Genomic DNA, 5,670 nt, shown 5'->3' with positions numbered 1-5,670 from the left:
CCACCCCCCCACCCCGCATAGCTCCTTTGCTTTCAAAGTCCTTGGTTCCTTCTCCAGAGTTTTCAGGTCTATATCCTCCAGGTACTCCAATGTCGCTTTCTGGGACTTAGACAGAAACATGTCTGCGTTGGCCAGCAGCAATGCCAAGGCAGTGGCCCCCGGGGCTCCTGCCCCAATGGACCACATGCCCACAGTGAAGAAACTTGGGTCCTGGAGGAAAGACATTTCTGCCTCAGTCTCCAACTCTCAGCTCTGCTCTTTGTGGTGTGTGTCTGCCTGGTTCTGGCCCAGCCCTACTCTCAAAAGCCAGATTCAGAAACCTCTGAATACACGCTTACAAAAAGTGCCATAAATATGATGTATAATTCTTTCTCATTTCTAGAACAATGATTACCCTCAAAACGTTATTTGTACACAAAACGGAGAGTTTTCTGATGAATGAGTATGGTAAGGAGTCAGGGTTTGTAGTCAGAATCCCCATTCTTATTCTCCAAGGCTGGGCCCAAGCAGGAGCATTCAAGACTATTCAAGCTGACTCCTTCACAATGCTTTTCAAAATAAATCCTCATTATTTTATTTTTAAAAACCACCACAAGTGCCTCCTTTCTGCTGGCCTTCTCCTACCCTGACACCCGGGCACCGAGGGGCCAAACCACCTGGCCCCAAGGGTCCCAGGGGCAGGCCCCCTGAAGTAAAATTTTTTAAGAAACTGTGTGCCTGAAATTTTTCTACATTTCATTCCCATACTTATTGATAACTTGGGATGGGAACAGAATCTGATTATAAATTATTTTTCAAAAAATGTTGAAGGGACTATTCCATAGTCTACATGTTTTGATTCTTATCGTTGAGAAGCCCAATACTGTTCTGATTCCAACTTCCAAATTTTGTTGATACTATCTCTATTATTCTCTAAGACCTTATAAATCCATGCTATTAAAAAATTTTTTTAAACCATTTCCTATCATTTCAATAGAATTTTAAAAGGAAGTGAGTTAATGAGTATGTTCAGTGACTATCTTTAACTATAGTCATTTTAGTGATACATAACTCCCACTACTTTCTATACTGAGAGTCTCAACCCAAGTATCTTAGGTAGGACAATTCTTTTATTCATTCTTTTTTTCCTCCTTTTTTATTCTCATTTTAGCTACCCTGTTAACTAAAAGGACAATTCTTTGTTGTCCCAAACTGTCCTAAGTATTATAGGACATTTTCCCAGTCCTTCTGCTCTTCTTCATCTGGTCCTATTCTTGTCTTATGGTTTCCATTCCTCCACCTTCTTGAATATGAAAAATTTAATTTTTCTATGCCATTCTATTTAGTTTTAGGGTACAAATCTCCTGTTTGCAGCATCTGCCAAGTCTGCTTCCTTGCAGTTAATTTCCTTACATATTCTGTAATCTTTGCAAACTCATCTATAGAGAAATCAGTATCTACAGAAGTCAAGGATTCCTTGAATTATGGGAACTTTGCTATACAGAGAGGTTTTCCATTGATCTTTGCCTGGCCCTGGGTTTTGGAGGTACCAGACCAGCGAAAATATCAATTTCTTGGACTGCGGTCCTGACCATGTAGTAATTATGAATTCAGACCCCAGACTTGAGCTAGTATGGACCATTAATCTCTAATCTCTAGCAGCTGACCCTTTTCTTACCATAGTTCAAGTGGATGGCAAGCTTCCTTCTAGCCTCCTCAGGTCAATGAGGGGATGTTTTTCTAGTTATCATCTTAAGGTCAAAGGGTTCTTGTGGTAGATTTTATTTTTCAAAGGTAGGTGTACTAATGAATATCCAGTCCCACATGCTCTTCCTTCACTGTGATGTTCCTCCTTTCCTCCATCAAGAGGTGAGATCTGTGTTTCTTTTCCTGAAACCAACTTCCTCAGCCAAACAAACAAACAGAAAAAAAAAAAAAAACCAGTAGAAACCACACTATGTGATTTCCAAAGCTAGGTCATAAAAGTGACATGACTTTCACTTGGCTCTCAGGACACTCACCTTTGAAATCCAGCCACCATTTTGTGAGGAAGCCAGGTGACACGGAGAGGCCACATATAAAGATTACAGCTGACATCTACAGCTAAGGTCTCAGTCAAGAGCCAGTATCAACCTCCAGACATGTGAGTGAATAAACCTTCAGGAGATTCCAGTCCTGAGCCTTCAAATCTTCCAGCTGAGGCTCCAGACATCCTGAAGCAGAGCCAAGCTGTCCCTGCTGTGCACTGTCCGAATTCCTGACCCACAGAATCCATGAGCACAATAAATGGTTGTTTTATACCACTAAGTTTTGGAGAAATTTGTTATGAAGTCATAGTAACTGGAACAGTACTTCTTTGTGACTCCCAGCTTTCAGCAGATGGCTCAACGGTGGCTTTCTCTGTGAACATTCCTTCATTTCAGGCACCTGGGGATTTCCTTTTCTTTGTTCCTAGCTTAGCCACATTTCTATAAATTATACGTTACTCAGCATTTGAAATATACTGAAGCAGAATGGGGACCCTTCCATGCCGGCTCAGTCTGCCACATTGCCCAGAATTTCCCAGAATAGTTTTTTAAATAATGACATAAAGAACTGAGTAATTTATTTTTTGGTTTTTTTTTTTTTTTTTTTTGAAACAGAGTCTCACTCTGTTGCCCAGGCTAGAGTACAGTGGCACGATCTTGGCTCACTGCAACCTCCGCCTCCCAGGTTCAAGCAGTACTCCTGCCTCAGCCTCCTGAGTAGCTGGGATTACAGGCACATGGCCCCAGGCCCAGCTAAATTTGTTTTGCACGTTTACTAGAGATGGGGTTTCACCACGTTGGCCAGGCTGGTCTCGAACGCCTGACCTCAGGTAATCCACCCACCTCGGCCTCCCAAAGTGCTGGGGTTACAGGCGTGAGCCACACACTTGGCCAGTAATTTATTTTATATATATACACCTTAAAAAAGAAAAGAAAAATAATCCTATCGAGAGTGCATTTATTAAAGATCAGGTAACTTGTTGCAGAGAAAATATACTCAATAAAAAATTCATTCTCTCTAGTACTCAAATAAAAGGTAGATAATACAATGAACTACTACTTTCACCAATCAAAATGGCAGGGAGTTTTTTCTTTACTATTAATAGAGTAAGATGAAGTGCAAGGAAATAGGCACTCTCATAAGGTTTCAGTGGGAGTATATATTGGTGTAATATTTCCAGCGAATAATCTACTAATATATATGTCCTTATAATTGTATATATTTTTGACCCAGCAATTCTACTTCTGGGAATTTATCCTAAGAAATAATCACTGGCCAGGTACGGTGGCTCACGCCTGTCATCCTAGCAGTTTAGAAGGCAGAGGCAGAAGGATCTCTTGAGCCCAGGAGTTTGAGACCAGCCTGGGCAACATAGTGAGACCCTGTCTCCACAAAAAGAAAAAAAAAAAAGAAATAATCATTGATACATGAATATCAATTCCTCTATTTCTTATAATAGAAAAGAGAATGAAAATAACTCAAATGTCCAACAGCAGGTGGCAAAATCATCTTTAATGTTATGGTTGTTTGTACCAAAATAATTACCAAGTGAACATAAAGAAACATGAGTTATAGATTCACTGAGAAAAATATTTACTTATTAATAATGTCATGCATTGTGCTAGGAGTCGTAATACAACGAGGATTAAAGATAAAGCATACTGTCTATGGGAGGGGGTGGGGAGGAGTGATAAGTTCATTATGGTAAAGCTACGTTCAAATTCTATGGCACGACAGAACTTTTGCTGACCTTAACCAGACTGGAGAAGTAGGAGGGTTTTTGTTTGTTTGTTTGTTTGTTTGTTTGCTTTTTGACAAGTGATGTTCAAGCTAAGTACCAGAGGTTTTCACAAGTAGAAATTAACTATGGGAGAGAAGCTTGGATGTCCACTAAAATCCTGGCTCCTCCTCCTGAGAACAGTGTTTGTTCTAGGAAGTGGCTGCCTCCCTGTGATTGGAATGTGAGTGAATATAATGTGTAACACTGCAAGAAGCTTCTAGGAAGCTAAGCAAGTATGCTTTCTCCATACTTTCTCCTTGCCTTTCTGCTGACTGGATTTAGACAAGAGTGAAATGCTGACGAATGGCAGAGTCTGGGTCCTTCTACCAAGTGAAAGCAAGCCGCTTGCTGACCAGGGACGCCTACCTTGAAATTGTTACGTGAGCAAGAAATAACTTTTCTACGTTAAATCAAGAAAATGTTGGGATCTGTTTGTCACTACAGCTAGCAATAGGCTAATACATGTGACTTTTTATTCTCAAATAATGTAGTAACTCACTTAAATATATTCACTAAGCATGTATGATATACACATCAATGTGTCAAGTGCACAAAAAAAACACAAAAATAACTAAAGAGATTCTGCCTGCACAGAATTTCCAGTCCAGAAGAAAAAACAGTAGCCACTTCTACAACTCTAATACAAAGCAGTGTGTATAAATTAAATCCTTAGGAGATATATATAGTAGTAGAGGATTTAAAAGGAGGGAGATATTACTTTCAGGGGAGGTTCAAAAAAGACTTTGAAGAAATTAGAAAATGGCATTTAAACAGGATTTAGATGGCAGAAATGTAGGTAGAGGCATTCCAGAAAAAGATATAGATGGGAAAGATGTCACAGAGAATGTAATGTAAGTACTCTGGATTGCCTGGAGGGAGGGGTTCAGATAAAGGCAGTGTGAGAAATAATTAAATGATAAATTGGATGAGATTACAGACAAATCTGAATGCTGGACAAAGTGGTCTGTATTTCCTTGAGTAATGTGGTACCACAGAACAGACGTATGGTATATATTCTGAACAGAGGTATGGTTTCTATTCACAGTTATGCTTTAGAAAAATTAATATGGCAGAGACTGGAACCCAAAAGAGAAATTACAAGGCAATCATAATAGTCCAGAGTACTTAAGAGTGGTCATAGTGAGAATGCAAGATTGATTATTGAATTTGGGAGATTCGGCAGCAAAAAAGGAGTCAAAGCTGACTGAGGCTGGGAATTGAGGTAACTGAGAGGATTATGGAACCATGAATTAAATTCAAAGAGGACATGCTAGTCTGGAGGTGGAGGGCAACAAGGAGTTCTGTCTTAGAAAAAAGTGAGTACAGGACATCCAATGGAGATATATAATCTGGATCTATGCAGTAGGAATTGAGGTGCACAGGTCTGAAGATGAAAATGTTAAGGGTTATCTATTTACACGTGAGAAATAAGGCCAGAGACACTAATAAAGTTGGCAAAGGAGATTTGAGAGAAAGAAGAAAAGCCAGAGATTTCCTTAAAATATATGCAAGGCAGGTAGAACAAAAGGCAGAGAAGGAATGGAGAGGCAGGCAGTTCAGGGGAACTAGCATCATAGGAAGCATTGGATCATGTCCAATTCTACAAGTTATTGGAGAAGGGAATTATTAATAACATTACTGTAACAGCAAATGCACAATCCAATTTAATCCTCAGGTCACCCAATGAAACACAGATTCCAGTCAATGACAGAGCAGGGATTCAGACCCTGCAAAGAACCCAGGCACTCAAGTAAAATGAACTTGGAATCTAATCTTAAATGTGCCCCTCAAAAGCTGCAGAACCACAGGATCAAGAAAAAAATCCTGCCTCTGCCTCTCATAAGGTGAGGATTAAATTTTAAAATGCATGTGAAGTGTTCAGC

The sequence above is a fragment of the Mandrillus leucophaeus genome, unplaced genomic scaffold (assembly GCF_000951045.1).
Source record: "Mandrillus leucophaeus isolate KB7577 unplaced genomic scaffold, Mleu.le_1.0 Scaffold233, whole genome shotgun sequence".
NCBI lineage: Eukaryota > Metazoa > Chordata > Mammalia > Primates > Cercopithecidae > Mandrillus > Mandrillus leucophaeus.
The sequence above is the reverse complement of the archived record's forward strand: the minus strand, read 5'-3'. Positions refer to the sequence as shown.